This window comes from Sylvia atricapilla, chromosome 2 (genome assembly GCF_009819655.1).
Source record: "Sylvia atricapilla isolate bSylAtr1 chromosome 2, bSylAtr1.pri, whole genome shotgun sequence".
Taxonomy (NCBI): Eukaryota; Metazoa; Chordata; class Aves; order Passeriformes; family Sylviidae; genus Sylvia; species Sylvia atricapilla.
Genome location: NC_089141.1, coordinates 32362419 through 32385510, shown reverse-complemented (window position 1 = coordinate 32385510; position 23092 = coordinate 32362419). Strand labels below are relative to the sequence as shown.

At 38.1% G+C, this 23092-nt stretch overlaps 1 protein-coding gene across 4 annotated transcripts in view; it reads right to left on the bottom strand.

Moving 5' to 3' along the window:
- Positions 1 to 23092, bottom strand: part of DLG2 (discs large MAGUK scaffold protein 2) — a 986088-nt gene that overhangs the window by 486396 nt on the left and 476600 nt on the right. The window lies entirely within an intron of this gene.

Below are 23092 nucleotides of genomic sequence, written 5' to 3'. Positions count from 1 at the left end.
CACGTGGGGTGTCGACCTCCCCTTCACACACCTGTGGTGAAGATAGATGTTAGCTGTGCATTCTGGTTCTCTCCAACCTCTATCTGAGTATATACACACAGTAGTCATAAAACGTGATGACAGGGCCATTTAAAATACAAATACACTTCAGTCATAAATAATGCCTTCCTTGTAGGAATGGGAAGATGGATGGAAAGATTAGTATTCAGAGTCTGCAGAACTGTTTCCAATGAAATGGGCAGGAGATGGAACAAGTTAAGAATGAAATACTTAAGATATAAAACAATCACTTTACTTCAAGGTTTATTTGTTAACATTCCACAGCTGTGGGTACAGGAACAGAGCTGCAGCTGAGAATGTAAGGTAGCTAGCTTTGTTTTTATTAGCACAAGGCATCAACAGATATTGATTTGGCTGACTGTACAAGCAACCATTTCCCATCCCCAGCACAACTAATTATCTTACACAGCTACATGATGCCAAGACATACTCTTTAATGACCAGAATACGAGGAAGGACAGGAATCTAAATGTCTGCTATTCAGTCCAGAAGATATAAATTGTAGGCACTCAGACCTCACAATTCTTTAAGTAGATGGAAGACTCAAGGTTTTGTAAGGACCTGATTTTTCATTCTTCCCTCTAAAACAATGGCAAATAGATTAACGTTCTTCCTCCTAATGCAACAAAGAATATTTTTATAGAAAACCCATTGGCACTCTTACAAAAGTAAGAGTCAGCACCACGAAAACACATTCAGATTTCTCTTTTGGCCAGGGCAGAATACAGTCTGTAACAAATACAATAGAGGTGAAGGATTAACATAGAATAGAATCACAGAATCACTGAGGTTGGAATGATTACTGAGTCCAACCATGTTCATAAGCACCACATCTACACATGTTGGAAATGCCTCAGGAACGGTGACTCAACCAGTTCCCTGGACAGCCTGTTCTGATGCTTGACAAGGCTTTCCATGAGGAATTTTTTCCTAGTATTCAACTAAATCTCCCCTGATGGAACTTGAGGCCATTTTCTCTTGTCCTATTGCTTTTTACCTGGGAGAAGAGACCAACCCCCTCTTCACTTCACTGAAAGTCTCCTTTCAGGCATTTATAGAGAGGAATAAGGTCCCTCTGATCCTCCTTTTCTCCAGGATAAACACCCCCAACTCCCTCAGCCACTCCTCATCAGACTTGTGCTCCAGACCCTTCCCCAGCTCCGCTGCCCTTCTCTGGACACGCTCCAGCCCCTCAATGTCTTTCTTGCAGGGAGGGGCCCAGAACTGAGCACAGGACTCAAGGTTCTGTCCCACCACTGTAGGGTATGTAAATTTCTAGTTATGGTATTTCCTACCAGTTATGATGTTTCATAACATTTTTTTTCTATAATAAAAATTTTAAAATTCCACCTCTTGGTGCTGAGTTTTAAAGATGAAATTTGAGTTGCTTAAAAGCTAAATGCTTCCTTGGAACATCTAGAGTCAATGGCAAGAATATAGTGCAACGATTCTGAGAACAGTCACTTATCCTGACAAAGAAATGTTGCACAGAAGGGAACAGGGGAAAGAAAAAAAAAAAAAAGAAGCAGAAGATGAAGAAAGAGATGGGATAAAAATGGAAAAAAAAAAAAAGTGAAAATGAAGTGCTGCATATTAAGGATGACAGAGGTTCATACTCTTCTCTTCCAATTTAAATTTTTTTACTCCCTTAATATTTCTTGTGCCAAATCATTTCTCTTTAGAAATTATGCTTTCAGAAACTTAGATGTGACATTACAAGTTTGCCCCAGGTCTAATTTCCCCTAAAAACAGAAGATACTGCATGCAGACATCTCCTCTGTCACCTTTCCTGATGCACAGCAGAGCTGTCTTCTAGCAGAGGGCATGAAGAATTTCATATACAATGTCACAAGACTTCAAAGCAGTAAAAAAATAAAATCCAAGCGTTTTTTTTCCTCTGGACCTCCTTTAAGTGCAAGGCCACGAATTTTCTGTGCCTGCACTCTGCCATGCAATTATCACTGCTATTATTCTGCTCTTCTATTATTTGATGGAGTAGATGGCAGTCAACTTGCTACCTGTGGTGCAGCAGGTCAAGAGAAGAGAGGATGAGGAGGTGTGCTACAAAATTGCTTGAAACAGACCTTTAGCTGTGGAAGGACGGGAAATGGAAATAAAATAAGTGCTACGCTAGACACTGAGACTCAGCACATCCCTTTACACAGGAATGTATTCTAGCACTTTACAGCATAATGGCGTAACAGACTCTGTTTTAAATCTAGGCAGTTCTTCTTCCTCTTATTTGTTAAGTCTTGGAATGGAAAAAAAAAAAAAACAACCCTAATTACAGCACTTAATTCTGATTTTAAAAATTGATTTTCAACTCTAGTTTCTGCTGGTGCATAGGAAACGCCAGTGAGTCACAGAAGTAATACAACAACCATTAGCAGCCTTAAAAAAAAAAGAAACAAAAATTTGAAAAATGCCGGTTTATTCCCTATTTGTTCCTGGTTCAGCACAAATTGCTTTCTGCCTCACCTTTCTAATAGAAATTTTTAAATTTCTTCCTGCTGTGTTAAGAAATCACGACGAAAATGGTGTATAGAATCCTCTGAAGTGCCATTACGCTGCTCAGACTTGTATCAAATCAAAGCACTGTGTATGTAGCACAGTTATACATTTGCATGGCAAGTACTCCCACGGGAAATAATATAAACTACAAAATTTATCCTTGGGGAGAGAAAAAAAGGAGGAACCACAGACTGCAAGCAGTGCTTATGTGTGTCACCAGTGCATCTTGCAAGGCACTTGCCAAATATAATCCTGAGCAAAACTGAATGCAGTGTGGAAACACTTGTATTACAGCTCTGTGTGTGTGCCTCCCATCCTGCAGCATTTATGTACATTTGTTTTCTCGTGATTTATGCATAACCCTGTATGATGGTGGACTCATCTCTGTTGTGGGCGGGGAGGAATAAGGGCACCAAGTGACTTGGTAACCAGCACACAGGAAACTGGAGGATCTGCACGCTCACTGCAGCCCAAAATCTCTGACCCAGGGTGTGGCCACATGGCTTGCCATGACCAAAGCCAGGCAGATGTGGCATCCACTCTCACCCAGTCCTATGCCAGCCACAGCTCTCCTGTGGAGATCCAGTCAGAAGTGGGAGGGCTGGAAATGTCCATACACCCACCCACAAGGGGCACTGACGTACATAATTTCCATATCATCTCTTTATTGGGAACAGCAAGCCAGGCAGCCTATAAAGAGTTGTTCATCTCACTGCTAGACACCAAAGAACCCCAAAAAACAGTTGAAGGAACAAGCATGGGAATATATATCATCCCATCTTAAACATTATTTTATTCCTGGCTGATGACAAGCTGTCTTTCCTTTCAAAGGCATCCTTAAATCTCACTTTCGCTTTATCAGCCCCAAGAGCAAAATTAAAAAGTCAGTTTAAGCAGAAACACTGCAAGTTATAGGCACTGAACCAGCGAATCACACTGGCTGCTTTGACCCAGCATTATTTAAGGGTTCAAGGTGAATGTACCTAGCCTTTGCCATTGTCCAAGCTCTCCAGAAAACCCTCATGCACAAGAAGCCGGGTTACGCTGAATTATGAAGCATTAAGGAATCACAAGTGATGAGATCTAACAGGATAGCTATGATCTCATGCCAGCATCTCCCTGCAGGCAGACACACGTGTACCTGTGTGGGTTGAGCCCACTCAGCAGCACGTTCCTGAGCAGCAGCAGAGTCCATGCAGCTCATGCACACCATTCTCTGTCATCTCACAGGCTGGGTTGCCTTCAGTCCCTCTCCCAGCCTCTGCCCACTCCCAGCTGGGACTGCCTCCAGCCATATTCTGCTGTTGCGTGGAGCGCTCCAGCTGAGCAGCCCCTCCCCTCCAGGAGCTCCTGACTGGCTTTTTAATGCTTCTTAGAGAAGAACCCACACGTGGACAACAAATGCAACAAATAGTGGCTTCTGCCAGTTTTTATTCCAGTTCTTGCTCCTTATCCCTGTCCTCAGCTTTTCTAGGCTGCTATCCCTCACAGCTCCTGGGAAAAGGTCCTACAGTTCAAGAGTTCAGTATCTCCTGGGAAGTTAAATCACTTCAGAGCCAAGTTTTTAAGAACACTTTAGATGCTGGACACAGGTTTAACAAAGCAATGCTTTCCTGCTAAAATGCAAAAGAGAAGAAATATGAAGGAAAAGGACGTAGTTGATTTCTACAAATATAAGATGTTCTACTACTAAGTTCCTTGCTTTTGGAACTGACTCACCACATTTCTGTTGCCCAAGCAAAGCAGAGAGGAGAGTCCAAACCACGGCAGACCAAGAACCAGGTTTTCTCCCTAAGTTCTGTTAAAATTCTTCTGCATGAGATTATTTACTCTTAGCAAACTAGCTGTTCACTCTTAAAATTAAAAGAATAATGCTGTACCACACTGGGACAGTCTAAAAATAGAAGTATTAAAAATGTGAATTATTGTGAGAGAAGACATTGTAGAAAGAAGAACATCTACCCCCTCACTGGTTGATAGAGAATCATACAGAATTCTGTTGAAAGGTCTGTGAGAGTCCACATCAAACTTGATTACAAAAATGCTTCTCTGCAATGTGACACATGAAAAGGTCCATTTCAGCAATGTCATAAAGGATGGTATTATATCCATTTTGATCAAAACACAAAGGAACTATAAGGAAATATGAAGTTAAGGACAAGGAGGTATTCTTAAATCAATGAGATGTTCAGAAGCAATAAAAAAAAAAAGATATACAGCAAACATTAATGAAGAATTACCAGCCTAACCTATTTCAGTTAATTAATTCTATGTGGAAAAAAAGATAAGGGAAAATGAGTCACATGAGATTTTCTTAATCAATTCCACTTGAGTGCAAAGCCCAGTTGACAGGACAAAGATGGTGGTGGAGGGAAATTTTTCATCGTAGAGGATTCTTGCACTTTAGAAACCAGGGGAAGAATTGAGGCTGCATACAGCTAGTGAGATATACTATGAAAAGAGATGGACTAGAGCCCATTAAAATAAAAAAAATATTAAAAAAAAGGTGATAGGTTTTTAGGACAAGAATAAAAAATAGCTTCTTTCCAAACACTTTGAAGTTTTTAAATTTAATCTGAGTGTTTCAAGAAAACAGAAACTTTTTGAGATCTCTAACCAGTAGAAAATTGAGAAAGTGTTCCTTGAAATTGTCAAAATATTTATCTTTCATTTTCATCAAAAAATCAGAACATTTCAGCCTTCTCCAGGGCTGTCAATACTGCTGTCTAAATTACATTTACATTTAACTTTCCTTTGGGATCCCAGTCAACAGATATTTTTAAAATTTCAGTTCAGAGCAATTCACTGAAAATGCTTTTATTTGATTCATACATCTAGCAGCCTCAAAGATGTGCCAAATCAAAGATCAAAGATTCTTCCACACGCTTCTGCAAATTGAATTTTGCCAAGCCAGGTACATTGGCTGTCTTCTCACATGTCAGAAGGCACCACAAAGATGCTAGAATGAACTCATGTGAACTTATGGAAAAGACTTTTGTAAGGAGACAAAGTACCACAAAAGCTAGGAACTCCCTGCTTCTCATTGTTCAAGCATCCTAGAAAGCACCACATTTCATGCCTAGACCTCCCAGAAGTAAAACCAAAGCTGAATGAAGGTCTGTTTCTCTACCACTCCCCCCAGCTAAATGCAGAAAAGATTTAATATACACAGACTTGCACAACACGTCTCTGCCCAGCACCAGAAGCATCTCCAAGGACTCCAGTTATTTTTCTATGGCTCTCGGGGAACCAGTTCTACATTAAACTGAACCAAAAGCTCTAAAATGCTTTCTGTTTCCAGGCAAGAGACTTAACTAATGAACAACGTGCCAAAATCCCATTCCCAGCATTGGAGAGGAGCTCTCATTTAAGAGAAACAGTCTGTTCCCTCCACTTTCTTCCCTTTTGCCATTCAAAGTCTTGAAAGGTTCAGTGAAGGTAAAAGTCATAAAAGGGCACAGACTTCTGAGCAGTGCCTTATCCTAGAGGGCTCAGGCTCACAGCCAGCCCCATGTGCAGTGCATGCTGAGGGGACTGCTCCCAGCTGCCTGCCTGCCTCTAACCTGCCCAGCCCTCCCACACTCATTTTACTCAGTTCAGCACATACCAGTGCCAAAGCTATTATTTCGTTAAAGCGCCCTCTGACATGCCTACTTCCTACTTTCAAGCCTACCCTTTCAAGCACAAAATAGGCATTTATGCTTCTGTAGTTCCTTAAAAATAACGGATTAAGTACTAAGCACTAACTGAGAAGGTTCTCTGCCCACAGTAATGCTGTAGGAAGGAAGACAACAAAAAGATGGCAGATTGCAAATGTGTTACACAAATGTCTGGGTAATTTGATGTGATTTAAAGATGAGATAAACAGGCAGCAAAATCTTTCAGATGGTCTCTGTCTGAAGAGGGCTAAAAGAATACACCTTTTGATTATCTCATCTATTCTGAACAGTAAATCCTCATTAAAGCTCAGGACAGAGCACAACACAAATGTGCTACACGAATGCATTACCTCACTGTAGTTCAGGACAAATATCCACAGCAATACACAGCTGGTCCTACCTATGGGATTTTCATCAGGCCACGTGTGTGGAAGAGCATGCTCATCCTCTGATTCCATGCTCAATGCACGTCCCAAGGAATATATTGTGGATAATTGTTAATGGATATATTACACGTTAAATCTCACACTTCTTTGCCCATGCAAATAGATACAGAATACCAGACAGTCCTTTAGAAGTCACCATTTCAGCTGTTTCTAGGACAGGGCACACAGCCTAGGACTCAGCCTCCGCAGCTGTACATTTAGGAATGTACAATGTGCTTTTCTGGGAAAGATCTGCATTTTCAGTTCCACAAGCACTGAACATGGCACATGAACTGAACAGTGGCAAGGCAAGCTACATTACAAATGCAAATTCAGAGATTGGAAAAGAAATCAATTTCAAGCAATGCTTGAAATATATGTAAACAAAGTCACTTAAGTGAAACTGGCCCAAAATTACAAGAAGGTATTTACCTTTTGGAAGCTCAAGATAAAAATACTGTTTACAAACTCTTACAGAGTTCTGGCCTTCAGAAAGCAAGGTAATTTCCCCCAATGATTTTCTATGCATAGTGTGAGGGAGGCAGTTAAAGATGATATAATATAATCTGAGCTATATTTAAACATCTGGTCCATCTGCTTTATATGCATTGATAGGTCTCTAGTCTAGAGCAATCGATAGAGTGTTATAATGTTATTGAATTTAATTTTTAATAGCTGTTTTTTCATATATGTCCTTCTTAGGCAGGCTTTAAAATCAAGATTGTAAGTAAAATATGATTCTAAAACACTGTCATGTTAAAAATTATTTTTATTTTATTAGGAAGTATATTCCTAATGTAGATTTAGCTTCTGTGAAATCTGTAGTTGATTGATACTATGCCCCATAATTTTCCCGTAACAATTTAGAGAAATAAATAGATACATACACAGGATGGATAAATTTATACTTAGGATAGCCTGAAGGATGTTTAGTTTCAAATGCACCAACCCCTACAATGCCTGAGTTAAATTCTCTTTTCCCACTGATTTAAATGGGAGTTTTGCCAAATGAACAACACTTTTTCATTTGGCTATGGTAGAGCCTCTTCTGCACTGTGGTAGAGTTCTTTTGCTTAAGAGTATTTCAGAATTTTTGAAACTATACAGGAATTTTAAAAAGATTAAATATTCACTTCAGACAGGGGGCCTAACTAGGTTTCCATGTTCCAGATAGAAGTGAATACAAACCCTATAGGTTTAGCCATTTAAAACCTATTGCCATCATCAGCAAATAACCTACAAATAATTCCACAGTTGGAAAGAAAGGTCAAACTACAGATTGCAAAAGTCGTGCACATTTAATTCATCCAACCTCATTTCTTTAAAAAGCATGAAGACTAAGATATTTCAGAAAACTACAAAAAGGTAATATCTCTCAGCTAATTAGGCTTCTTAATACATGTGAAGGTACTTTAGAAGTGTACCATCAGTCAGTGGAAGTAAATATCAACAGCCAAAAAGGCCCCACATTCATTTATGAATACATACTTATTCTGGAACTTAACTCTGATGTAATTTATCCTACACCTAGGGGAGAAGCTAAGCAAGAACTAGCAATTTGTCCTTTAATGGGCTGTAGGCATGGACCATGGTATTAAATAGTCTGAATGACACTGCTTTTTCTATGACAATTCACATGTTTTTTATGAATAAATAATTTCCTGCTTCTGTGTTGGGATATACATTAGTATCATTTTCAAAAATCCCAAATTTTAATCCTCACATGTGACAGAACATTTCTGGAGAGACAACAGAGATTCTAGGTCACATTTTTAATGTGAACTGAAGTACTATATCTATAAGATTTAAAAAGCAAAAATGCAGTTTTGAGCACAACTCTAATTAGACTGGAACTGAGCAGAGCTGCTCAGCTGGCTTACCTAACAGCTGGTCCAAATCTCTTAGGGAGGAGCATATTTTTACAAAATATTTTATGAGGCCACACGCTGAGAACTATAGGATTTTATTACTGAGGCAGAGAGGTTGATTAATAAATATCAATTTTGCTTTGGGAATCAGAAATGTAAGTGGTTTGTCCATCCAAAAAATTTCAGCAATTTATGGATTTATGATTATTTAAGTGTGTGATTTAGTGATTAAAATTTTGTATAAAATAAATAGCCTCATGTATATCTAGGCCAGAACTTTTATCAACTTCTCAAATTCTTGTATTTGGCAACATTCAGAAGTGAATATACCCAATCTCAGACAAAAAAGACTTGAAGAAAATGAGGGTAAAATAGCTAGGCCAAGATGTAACAGCAATCTGTCTCCAAGATACATTTACAGACAGTCTGGCAAGATAACTAGGGCAATAGGAGTGGAAAGAGAGGCCAAAGCCTGGGGTGTGTCAGATGTGCAGTTTTGAGTCACTTTATTTTCTAAGTTACTGCACAAGATGGATGTCATGACCTCTCGCACAGCATTGCTGAAGAAAGCATTAGCATGAAAAGCTGTCAGGCTGGACAATAACTTCAATCATTTTAGAAAAGCTCAAAAATATTTGAATTTTTCAAGAGGCACACCTTTCTGGAGGCTGTTGGCTCTGTATTCTAGACACAACAGTAATGCTTTGTAGTCTTTGAGAATGATACATAAGCTGGATTTTCCAATTTTAATATATTTTTTAAGGAAATCTGTATCTGGCATTCACTCAAAAAAGGCTTAATGCTGAAAACCAAAGCATTTTCTGTGTACCTACCATGTGAAAAAATAATTGGGATGATAGAAAGTCTTGGCTTGGAAGGGACATTTAAGATCATCCCATTCCAATCCCCTGAAATGGGCAGGGACACCTTCCACTAGAGCAGAGTCCTCGTCCAGCAGTCTCAAGCTACAGTGACTTTATTTTCTTCTCCACCTCTTCAATTATTATTATAATTGCTATTATTTCCACTATTTTTGATGCCCAATATCAAACTTCTGATCAGCCTGAGCTGACAGCTCCTGGCACTGCTATAACAGGGACAACTGTCCCCAGTCACTCACCTTCAATTGCTGTGTTTTTCCTTCTCCTTAGTCCTCTGCTTTTAGGGTCATGGGTAGCACACAATATGGAGCCTTCTTCACATATAGGTTGAAGTGTATTAATTCTCTGTCAAATTCCATGTAAAAAAACCCCTTACTACAGATGTACAGGCTCTCTTGTTTTTGATTACCAATCTAAATTCATCACTGTTCCTCTGTACTTTCTCTTATGTATTTGTTAATTTTTCATTTATAATGTCTTTCTGCTTGATAAAAACTGGACACAGTGTCATTCCTTTCAAACTGCTCCCATAAATCACAGAAGCACAGGATGGTTGGGCTTAGAAGGGACATCTAGTTCCAATGCACCTGCTAAACAGGCTCACCTAGAGCAGGATCATGTCCAGGATGATTTTGAGTATCTCCAGGGAAGCAAACTCCACATCTTTTCTGTGCAGCCTCTTCCAGTGCTTTGTCAGCATCAAAATAAAAAAGCTTTTTTTGTATTCAGATGGAACTTCCTTCATTTCAGTTTGTCTCTATTGCTGGGCACCACTGAAAACAGCCTGGCCTCGTCCTCTTGACACCTGCCCTTGAGATATTCACATGCATTGATGAGATCAATTCTTAATCATCTCTTCTCCAAGTTAAAAAAGCCCAACTCCCTCAGCTTTTCCTAGGAAGAGAGATACTCCAGTCCCCTCATCACCTCCATAACCCTCTGCTGCACCCAGTCCAGCAGTTCCTTGTCTTGTCCTGAGGACCAGCTGGACACAGCACTCCAGGTGCGGCCTCACCAGGGCTGAGTGGAGAGGCAGGATCACCTCATGTGACCTGCTGCCATTGCTCTTCCTAACACACCCCAGGACACCACTGTCCTTCTTGACCCCTAGGACACACTGCCGCTCCTGGACAGACTGTTGTCCCCCAAGTCCTCCCCTCAGAGCTGCTTTCCAGCGGCTAACCTGTACTGCTGCATGATGTTATTCCTCCCCAAGAGCAGCTCTGCACTTGCCTTTGTTGGACTTCATTAGATTCCTCTCCTCCCAACACCTCATTACCTTTATTCTTTGACTCACTCAAGCAAAGACCCCTGACAAGAGCTGAAGAAGGTTATCTGGTGGTTTTTTTTTCTAAATTCTTTTGCCTGTAAAAGAATTTTACACTCTGTAAATATTAAGCAATAATATTTTGTAAAGTAAAAATTAGGCAACTTTTTGAAGTGCAACAAAACATCTACAAACTAAATTGTTAAAGGAAAAAAAAGGTCAATACCATATTCATAATTCATTAAAGATCTGTCACTTTTCAAGCACTTTTAAAGGATCTTATTCTACCTCAGAGGTTTCCAGTTCATGAGAGAATGTTTTATGTCTATGACGCAGGAATCACAGAGTGTCTATCTTCAAAATTTCTTCTCCATGACACAAAGAATGAATCCAAAAAGAATAGATGAGGGGACATTCCTTTGCTTTGATAGTACATTTTATTTATTGACTACATAGAGTATTTTCCTTCCCTCGCCTCAAAACAAAATGCTAGGAATATAGCAGAAAATGTGGGAAGAAATCCTAAACCAGATAGAAATTAAAAATTTAAATAAATTTACACACTTGCTAAAGAAATGTTAATTTTTTTAAATGTTCTGATTATAGAGTTTCTTCCAGTAATATGCCTGGTCAGCTGCTGAATCCCACAGACACATAGATCCAGCACAGTGTAGGAAAAAAAAAGCTAGTTTTACCAGCAGTTTGGCAACACTTCCAAAATAAGAAATGCCAGTTTAATGTGTTATACACGCTACGGGCCTTGCTACAGGCACAATTCTGGATCACTCTCTTCTGTAGAAAATTGTAATTATTTGGGAAGGTCAGTACCTCCTGCAGTGCTGTTCAAGCACTATGGCAGAGCTTACACTCATGGATGGTACTGGGAAAATTGCCATGACGTGAGAGCTGCTACTTCATTTCTGTTGCGCGTTCTGTTTTCACAGAGAGAAGCCAGAATAGCTCCTATTTGGCTCAAATTAGTCTGGGATTCTTTACAGCTATTCAAAACATCTCAGCCTTACATAGTACAGATGGAGTTCTTAAGCTATAGCTGCAAAATAATTTTCAGAAATGTCTGCAAAGCCATTAGCTGTGATAAATTCTACATTTTACTCCTAGACAAGATTCTTTCAGGTGCTGTTTCTCCCTGGAAAATCAAATGGAATTTTGCTTCGAAGCAGTTCAACACCTTCCAGATGCTGCACCCTGCAGAATGGCCTTCCTAATTGCCAGACTGAGACCTGATGTGGACTGCATCATCCCTAAAAATCCATCAGCACCTACAAGCTCCACTTCAAGCTGTCTCCTCCCAGTGCAGAGTTCCTGGGATGTCTGAAAGTGTTTCATCACCGCTCAGATGATCTCGGACTAACCATCACAAAACCAGTAACACATCATGCTTACTTTTTTCTACTGTCATTGGACCTGTGATATCAAGCTTGGACTGAGACACCTCACCTTTAGTCCAAAAACCAGGTAAATCACACCTTGAATTAGCATTTGTAAGCATCCTACAATACTGAGCAGAAAATGCTCTCTTGTGGTCTTTTTCATGAGTTGACAGCCAGGAACATATTCCTTCTGTACAATTAATGATGACAGCTAAAAGTAACACTCAGAACATTTGAATTAATTCTGGTGACATTTAAAGACATCTTAGTATATTTTGCTTGGCTCTTACTTCCAAGAGTTCATCTTTCTGAAAGAATGAGTTGAAAGCATCTGGGTTTGTGCTCCACAGACACAGATGATCAGTTGACTTAAGAGAGCCGTAAGGTCATCCCAGTGTACTTTAAATATATGTAAATATGTTTTTAAAAATCACAGTATACATTCACGCTCTGTGGCCATGCACACTTTGGAATTCCGCTGGACTTTTCAGTAACTATTGAAGAAAAAATCCTTTCCTTAAATAGGGCCATCAGCCTAAACCTTCCTCACTGCTAAAGCAAGTCTTGCCCCTAGGTGTGTTTTTTTTTATTTTTTTTTTTTTCAGATAGTACATTTGATTTCTTCACCAGAATCTTTGGCTGCAAGTGTAATCACATATTTGAAGATGATAACTGACAATACCTAAGGTAGCCTCGTTTAAAGTTTGTGCTTTGTCACAATATTTAGGAACTGAAGTTGTACAAAAACCTGGTGGTTTACACATTTACCATCCTTCCTGTCCACACAGTTCAAGGAGATTTAAAAGAGTGGCACCTTTTTATGTGTTTTCCACCAGGGAGAGATAACCCTTGTAAGGATTAATGTGCTGCCAGACTACTCTACCATCACCAAATGTATCCCTTTAAAATTTCATAAGACTATTTTTTCCCCGGCTAAGCTGACTAATGCCCACAGAGCTTTCTCTTGCAAGCTGCAAGAAAGGCATTGTAAAACATGCCAATACCAAACATATTTCCAATATTAGCATTCATTTCACACACTCACTCTGAATAAGTACAGTTAGTGCAGAATCAAGACTTCAGACTAAATTTTTCTGCTATGTTAAGGCTTCATGATGTTATATATTACCTCAGAGGATATATTCTGGATGTCTTAGTGAAGGCTATTAGCGCTGATTGATGTTATTTTAATGCCTTACATTTTTCAATAAAAGTACCTAAAAAAGGCAATTGAATAGTTAAGTTGGATGCTACTGTGCTTTATTAACCCTGATTTTAGTACTTAAATGAAAACTTGATCTGAAATATGCAAAAGACAGGAATTTATTATGCATTAATGGGCAATAAAGACTATGTATTAATTGCAGAAATCAGAGGGAAATTTGACAGGAAAAAAATGTGTCAATTTGATCCCAATTCTGTGAAGCAACTGAAAGCAAGCCTCCAAATCCAAACATTTTTCTCTCATACAGTAATCTCTATGAAAGAGTTGCTGAGTCTTTAATTTGTATCTAAGAAACCTGTAGCTAGACAGAGTATAGAAAATGGAGAAAATTTACTGAACTAATCTTTAAGGTCAGCCTAGATAAAAACTAAAATTATTTCCTCATTTACCTCTCTGCTTCAGAGATCAAAATCACGCTTCTGGCTTGCTGATACAATTATTTGCTTGTCTGCCTGCCAGGCAGCGTGGTACATATCCATCTTCAGTACATGCTACATGCCAGCAAGTGCTCTGCTTGGGGTAGGCAGTTGGAAAGCAATCTGTTAAAGTCCACAGCATGACTCAAACCCATTCTCCTCTCCTCCTAACACTTTCTCATTGAGAGCTGTCTTAAAGAGCAATCTCTCTCCATCAGCACATCTCCTCACTAAAGCCTGGCCAATGGATCTTACGCTGCAAGTTTTTAAGTTACGGTTTCTTAGCTTAGAGGGGTTTTTTTCTGAGTTCACAGAATAGCACACAAATGAAAAACTACTTGATTCTACCTCAGCTAACCATGTATTTTGTTATCATTTGGATGATCATCACCCAGCTACTTCTCTAGGGAAGCTGAAGAGCTGGGTATTTCATCAATCTGCTAAGATAACCCTCATTTAAATCCTCATGCACAGCAGAGAATAATTAATATTGCAGTGCATCACATGCCTCCCTTGCTGGTGTCAGTACACAAGGAATTTGTTTGTTTGTTTGTTTTTGTGGGGTTTTGGGGGGTTTTTGTTGTTGTTGTTTTGAGATCTACATTTGTTGTCCAGAGTAGATGCAGATACCCCATCCCTGCAAGGTCAAGACCAGCTTGGATGAGACTCTGATCAACATGTGAGAAGTGTCCCTACCCATGACAGGGGCTTGGAACTAAGTGATACTTAAAGTCTCTTCCCTTTGTAGATACGTTTCAAAAACATCTGCCTTGCACGCTACCCAAAGTTCTGAACCAGGCCCTCTGACAATATGTGATCCCTGTTGCTAGGACAGATGAGCTCCCACCAGCATCTGGCGACACAACTCCTTCAGCACTCATCCATCATGTCTGAAATCCTGCTGTCCTATTAAAGCATCTCTGATCTGCTGCAAACAGTTTCGTTTGGAACAAAAAGATCTATTATGCACAATGCTGATTATTAGCGATGAGACAGAGTTGCTAAGGCGTGAAAGGAGTTTAGGAAACCGGGCTGATCTGCTGGCTTAGCCGTGGAATTGTGCAACTCTGAGCTGTTCTCCTCCCCACTCTGTGCCTTTGTTCCATCAAATCAGAAGACAATGCTAATGCTGATCCCTACTGAGCCTTTGAAAGTGTGCAGATTGAAATGCTTTATGGGTCAACAGAATTAAAGAAAGGTAAGACTTTATAGCATTCATTACATCTATGCATAAATGCAGTTATTTGTTTAAATTTCCAAGAATATATACAAAATTATTTTTAAACCTCCTCCCCCTTTTCCCTTTAGCCTTTCTTATTTTAGGATAAATAAACCAAAAGAAGCCCATTCATTCATCACAAAAGTTTCCCTCTGGACTACTCCCAGTTGATTAATTTTAAATTACTAATTGAAATTAAGAAAGAAATGTAGAGCATAGATGAAGCTAGCATGGGTTTTACACTTGTGATTCCAGAATGAAGACTTTAAAACAAAAGAATGTCATTTCAGAATGGTGCAGAAGTGCAGGGCAGCTCTGTAAATAACACAGCAACAGAACAGATTTCTCACCAACACCAGCAGAAAAGCTTAGCAAAGCCAGGTTTCATTCCAGCTAATGGGGACATAGGCACAAGATCCCTTTTCTGGGACTGCAAAACCCATCATCAACATTAAATAAAATAAAAATGAAGATTTTCTCAAATTGCAAGGACACATTGATTATAAAACTGACACTGAAAAGCCAGGAAGTACTTCCTAGACAAAGAGGTAGCATGTCTTTTATTTTTACTGAACCTCATTATTAGCCTTTAGTGATCAAAAAGTTCCTTTCACGCAGCCAAAATATATAAAAAGGTTTTAGTATGAAAAAAAAATAATTAAGAGGATTACTTGGCACGTGTGAAAGAACTGTCTTCTAGTCACAAGCTCCTTTTTTATCTTACTATGCTTTAATTCCTATACTTTATCCTCTATTTTTTTTCTCCCAGAGCTACACTTTTATGTCCTAAACTAGATTTGCAATTTGGAGGCTTCTAGGATAATGCTATAGGCCTACTCTGTAATTTAACATAATTTCTCATAACTTCTGGAATTATTAAAAAGGTTTAAAGGGATAGCTTTGTAGAATAAAATATAACTGCAGAGATTTCTTGCTGACAGAGGGTCTAAAGGAGTTCAGATTTGTCTTTATATTCAGCTGTCAAGTGTTGGTTGCGTGTATATGCAGTATATTAAATTTTATATCAACTTTCCTTTCTTGGATTACTATCAGTTTTATCTATGAAATCCACCAGTATTCAGCACAATTGAGATTTAACTGCAGAAGAGCTGCCTAGTATCTTCTCTTAGTAGATTTGCTAACACCTAGGATATGCACCAAAATGTAACAGAGGAACTTAAACAGAGAATTAAAGGGGCGGCTTCTTCTGTTGCCACGCTGAATGGTCAGCACTGGTTTTCTCTCTGTGTCTGGAACACTGCAGGTACCTTTATGTTTCTATTATGCTACACATTTCTGTCTATTTATGTTGTATAATTAATTCTTTCAAAAGAAGCACCTTCTTTCCTCTCATCTTCATTGTTCCCTCATTGTCCACAAAGAATATCAGTTCTATAGATTGAGGAAAAAGAGGCTCCAACTCTTTAAGGAAGATGAAAGTAAGAAATTACAAAACGTTGCCTAAAATGGATTCTAAATACCCTTGGGTGTGGTGAAATGTATTTAGTGGCTGAACAGAGAGTCTGTCCTTGCTGAGATTCAGAACAAAGCAAAGGAAGATAAGTAGAGAAGAAAACTTTTCATTAAGACAAGTGAAGATAGAAATATCTTCATTGGATAATGGCTTGGTGTTTATGTTTTTTTGGAACCATATCAGAATACCTGGAGGATTTAGGTTGGAAGGACCTTTAATATCATCTGGTTGCAACCCTGCTGCCATGGGCAGGGATACCTTCCACTAAAGTCCCATCCAGCCAAACCTTGAACACGTCCAGGGATGGGATGTCTACAACTTCTCTGGGCAGCCTGTGCCAGTGCCTCATCACCCTTGGAGTAAAGAATTTCTGTTTTATAGCTAATCTAAACCTTTCAGTTTAAACTCACAGGCCTTTGTCCTATCACTCCATGCCTGCGTAAAAGATTGTTCTCCAGCTTTTTTGTAGGCTCCCTTCAGGTACTGAAAGGCCCCAATAAAGTCACCCTGGAGAATTTCTTCTCCAGGCTGAAAAATCCCACTTTTCTCATACTTTCAAAATGAGACTTTCCTCAAGAGCATTGTGGGAAAAGTGCATTTACTCCAATAAATGGATATCAGGGTGCTAGAAAAACAGCTAAAACTGGTAAAAGACAGCACAGTGACAAGAAATCAGTAGCAGAATGATCAGTATGGTCAAAAGAAGGCTCTGTTTGCCCAAGAAATACACAAAATAACCTAACTGGAGCAGGAAGAACAGAACAGAGAACCCTGGCCCTACTCTGCAACCACAAACTGGAGATTGGGTAGTTCCAACATTAAACAAACCCAAGTCCTTCGGGAGCACACTGCAGAATTAAATTCCTTCCGTGCTTCTTAAATTATGTGTAGGACCAATGGTAGCATAAATTCTGCCCAGTACCAAGTACGAGAAGAAAAGCCTAGAGAATGTGATACATCAGATTATTTGAGTAAGATAAAGTTTAGCCTGTGTTTTGCTATGTAACAAAACCCTAAAGCTTCATTATTCCTTGTTCACTAGCACCAGTAATAAACAGGAACAGGGAAATATTTCCCAAACAATATATTAGATTTATATTTAATTTCTAATAAATTACACCTAAGAGGAAGGAGAAAACCCTGAGAATTCTCAAGTGCGTACTGAATCATCGGCCATTTCACCCTCAAAAGAATTTGAATTTCAACAAGAATTTTTAATTGAACCCCCTGGATTTTAGCTTATGATTTAATCTACCAAGTTGCTAAGGCAACCAACGATTATAGCTGCTGGGCAAAATTCACAGAATTGTTAATCGATCTTAATCTGGATACACTGCATCAGTAGTTCTTTCACAGGGGAGACAGACAAGGCTAAGAAAAAAATTGGGTTTAATACTTAATTTACAACATACAATGGCACTAGAATTGCAAATATGCTTTTCATAATACACATCCCTATTAGAAATACTATCTTTTAAACCCAACTGTTCCAATAGAGAGAAATCTTTTGCTGAGATTTGTATATCATCCAGCAGTTTGTGTCTCAGAGACATCTAATCAATGAGCTTTTTAATGTGCTCAACTCTCCCTCTGCTCTCAAAGGGGGAGAATGGATTTACCCAAATCGAAAGTTACAGTCATTATTCTAATATGATTTTGTTGGAGGATAACTCATGGATGGTGCTGTTTTCAAATCTGTGCACTATTTGTCTGGCCCCCTGTACAAAGTGTAATGGCCTGCCAGGGCGTGGTTGAGAACTTTTGCAGCTCTGTTCTTGATCCTGTTTTTACCATGAACATTAACCAATCATTTAGGACCTCTATGTTTGTTCCAGGCTCCTATTTCCTATCTTCCTATCCTCAAGTAGAGTGATGCAATTAGACTTAGCTACTACAGAAGAGTGTTGTGAGATCCACTAACTTTGAAATTTATTTCTAAAATATTCTTAATGTCAAGTGTTGTGCTTAGCTAATATATAGCATATTAATTTTAATCACCAACAGTAGTTAGCCAGGAAGTTTAAATTCTGTTTTATGGTCCCATTAAACGTCCATAAATTTATGCATCCAGATATAGCTAACTTAGCATTTATGAGAGTGCTTTCATTCTGGTTTAATCTAATTCACTTCTACAGTGAGCAACTAAGCTCTTCTGAACATACACTGTTAGAGTGCTATTACTGGTGAATTTCTTGGAAAAGCTGTAGTTACAGTACACTAAGGTGATATTATGCACAACAAATCAATTTAGTTATTCAATTCAATATATTTATTGAATGACTGAATTGATTTGTTGTGCATAATATAATATTTGAACTTCTAATATGGTGACTGTTCTTCACACTGTTTTTCTCATGTAATCTAGAGTATCTCTTGTTCACTTTGATTTCCTCAATAAACTTAACCTAGAATACTCAATCTGCAAAAATAAAACAGGGACTAGCACCTATGAAAAATTACCAGAAAAGTCCATCACAGATGAAGGAGTCCAATGACCAGTGTAATTTTCAAACAAATGCCTGTGCAAGACCTTTGGGACTCTACTGGTTGGATAAGAAGGTTGCAGGTATGCAATTGAAGAAGGATATTCCTTAAAAATTCCTTAAAAGCTGATACAGAGAGCAATGGCCTTTCACCATATACTGGAATTTATATAATTTCTTGATGGCAAAGAAAGCTATCACAACATTCAGAGATATGATAGGACCTTAACCTTTTTGATATTTAATAATCAATTACTATTGTTTGTGAAAATAAGGGTGTGATCCTCCTTTGAAATACCTGAAACCAGAAGCTCTGATTCTACAACAGCACACACGGGTATAACTCACTGATGAGCCAAGACCTCATGATTCTACTGCATGAAATACCACTCAGGATAACATCCCAAAAGAAAGGAAAACTGTGAGGCTGCGTTTCAGCTGGAAGTTTACAGCTGTCTTCCTTTTTGCATCATACTGTTTAAGATCTTTATTCAGAAGTTACACTTTTTCCAATTCAGGTCTTGAAATCAAAAATGATCATAGAATCATAGAATCATTAAGACTGAAAAAAGACCTCTAAATTCAGTGAATTCAACAATTGAGATAAAGGGGCTCGATGGAAAGAGTGAAGAGGGACAGAACTAAAACCAGTAGCATGAAATTGTTACAACAAAACTTTTTTATTCCTTCTGGGTTTCTCATTTGTATGTCTCATCTCTTCTTTCATTTTCAGAACAATTGATTCAACATCCCCCCAGTTAGTTATAAATTCCTCATTTGTTCCAGGCTCTTTTCATTTTATCTACTGAGAATTTATTTTTTTAATAGATTTCTCCCCAGTCTGCACCTTATGTTACCCATTGCCTTCCTTTTTACCTTGCATTAGTTACTGTGTTAAAATATGTTTTTTTAAACATCTCTCTGAAGAAACTTGCACGTTTTAGTCAAAAGAAGCACATAATTTATTGTCATGAGGAGAAAAATGTATTTATTTTAAAAGTCTGCAGCTATGAAGCATATATAGACCCAGTATTAGGCTTATGGTTGAACTTGATCTTAAGCCTCATCCAACCCAAATGATTCTATGATTTCATGATTTTTTTTAAAGAATAAGATTTTTAAACTTTGTGAACACATTTTGTAATGCATATACACACAGATTCACACATATATAAATACAACTGTCAACTGGTCTTCAGCCCTTCCAAAGGAAGTTAGAAAAGATAGAAAGCTTTGAACAAATGAAGGGATTTCTGTCTGAAAGATGGAAATCAAATTGCCCATTCATGTGAAAATTAGAAAACATTAGAAGGTACATGCAATGTCATATACATAACACTTGACAATAATACTTAAGAAGTCCCAGCTGAAACACTTTTAAGTGCTTCATCCTTTCTCCAAATCATTCATATACAATAAATCTTAAAACAGATCCTTAAGTGTAATCCTCCACAGCTTTTCCTTCAGGACAACCCAGTTTTAAACCTTTTTTGCCTCTTATCTATACAAAATGAAAGGCAGCTAAAGAAAATGTACTACTGTGCAATAAATGCTTTTTCATCTAAAACTCATCAGTACAATTCCCTTTGAAACTCTATTTTATACCAGGTGACTAATTAAAAAGGAACACTGTTTATGCAATTTTGACAATATTCCAAGTAATGAACAATAACATGGCTTTTAGGCTGAAATCCCCACTGACTTAATCAGGACTTTTGCCAAAATATAAATATGCCCCATGACAGCCATGGATGCACACAGTTACAACAAAATATAACATTAAATGCTTTGGGGTTTGCTGCTCTCATCACTTTTTATTTGTCCATTTTTTCCCCACATATTTTAAAATGACTTGCTTACACTTGAAAAGAGTTATATTTGGCCAGTCTGATTCTTGATTTTTCCCTTACTGCCATTAACTCCAAAAGTCATCAATATCAGGAAGGTATAACTATTATCACATATATGGGATTAAAAAAAAGGCCAAAAATACCAAACCAAACCAAACAAGCTATTTAGAAAGGTAAAGTCTATAAAAGACGACTCAGGGGAATAGTTTATGAATGACGTTTTATAAGGCACTTGTCAGAGAATCATCTCTGCACTCTAATTAACTACACAGTATGTTATAATTGTAAAAAATAAAAGTTTTGTCATTTCCTTTGACTCTAAATATAGGAAGTCTTAATATCTACAGTAGTGTAGGTAGAACTATTCACAGAAGACAGGACCTCAGAAAGCCTTTTACAGCTGATTAAACCTCGTTTTTTTTCATTTGCTGAGGGGTGAGTGGGGGCAGCAAGGGACAGACTGCAATTGCTGTGACTGCAGCACAGCAGAGGTGCACAGAACTATGAATTGGTAATTCCAGGATTTGGATTCCAGCTACAGTGGAGTGCACCATATGTGATATCCATCAGGGACTTTCACAGAGCTTCCTCACTGCCTGAATGCACATCACCCTGACCTCGGAGCTGGCTGGCAGCACACCAGACACCTCAGCTGCAAAACTCTAAAGACTGAAAATTTGAGACGTAAAAATTTAAAACTATATATATATATATATTCAACTGCACTTCCAGATAAGCAGCAAAGTATATTGCCCTGTTATTTATGTGGATATTGAAGGCAAGAGACTTGTTCCACTCACCCTGGACAAGCAGAAAGACAAAAATGGCACTTCTCTCTCCCTTCCAAGCCATATTATCGTCAGCTCTTGGACTACAGTCCTGGAAGGACACATGCTGACCTAAAAATCCTCATAGATGGGGAACACTAAACATTTCCAAACCCAAGTTTAAACATAGTGACAAGAAAAGGGAGTATCTTGTTTTTCTTGTGGGGGGTCTCTCATGAACATTTATCAAATAACCCCACATATTCTGGGATGCAGTATATGTGGTAAAACATCATATTTTGCCAAAGTCAGACACAGATGATTCATTGCATACCCTAAAAGAATTTCCTGTTCTAGAATTCACAGCCCTCCATGTGGAAATTGTCTGTAGTTAAGGTCTGAAGGTAACTTTTATTCTTTATCTTCATAAATCAAAAGAAAGGTTCGAAACTAAAAGGACTGCAGCATATGTTCTGAGAAAGTCTGTGCATATTTTGTCTCATATTCCCCATAAACTGTGCAAATAATGGATTATTCACTCAATAACAGAACAAAGACAGAAATCAGGTCAGCTAGACCTGAAATATTTCATTCAATCCGACACAAAAGTTTTTGTCTGGAAGAGGGAACATTACTTCTTTTGCTACATTTACTTTTGGCTATTTTGTTCCATTTTGGAATGCCACTTTAAAACGATGAACCCCAAAATATTTTGCAGCTTTTAAATAAAATGTTTTGACTTTTGTGAAACAAACTTTACATTAAAAACATCAATACAAAACTCATCTTCAGTCAGATGAAATTATTTGTTGACTTTCATTTGAAAGTTTTAAGGTAAGACTGAAATAGCTTTTTGTGGCAAATTTGCTATTAAAAACATCACCATCTGTACTCATGCTAAACACTCCATGTTTAGATTCTTGGGTTTAGCTACCATTTCTGACAATACATGTGCACCTCTGATTTTATATTTTTTGCACTGAAAAGTATAGTTTTGTTGCAGCTATGTCACTTAAAACTGAGAAAAAGAAATCAGTTCTTCCCCATATTTAAACATGGGAATACATGCAATTCCTTAAACGTTTCAGCAAGATCACTAAACGTTTACTAATTTTATCTGTCTGTTTCCAGAACAGGCATCAAACTGTGGATCAAAACCACAAGAAGGTATCATCATCTTGTAGGATCAGATTTTTTGTTTGGTTGCCTTTCTTGAGACTAAAGCAATAGGACAAACCTTACCATTTTGGTTGGTCTGCAGCAATAACTAAGGAGCAAGTGAAGATGTGCATTAATTTGTGCAGTCCCTAAGGTGACACCCAAAAAATTTGTCCTTCATTTTTTTGAGGTTTTGAAGTTTAGACTGAACTTGAAAAAGACTTTATCAACAGCTTTTGCAAATTAGTAGAAAACCAGACTACTTTCACTAAAATATGTTTTGTTTCTCTCAATACCTGATCTTATCAGGTAACAGAAATGTTCCAAATGCAATTCTTTCTCCAAATGCAATGATCTATTTGTTAGGAAAATGTTAAAATTAAGAGTGTGATAAAAATAGAGCATGATAAAAATACATCATAAGTATACATCAAAAAT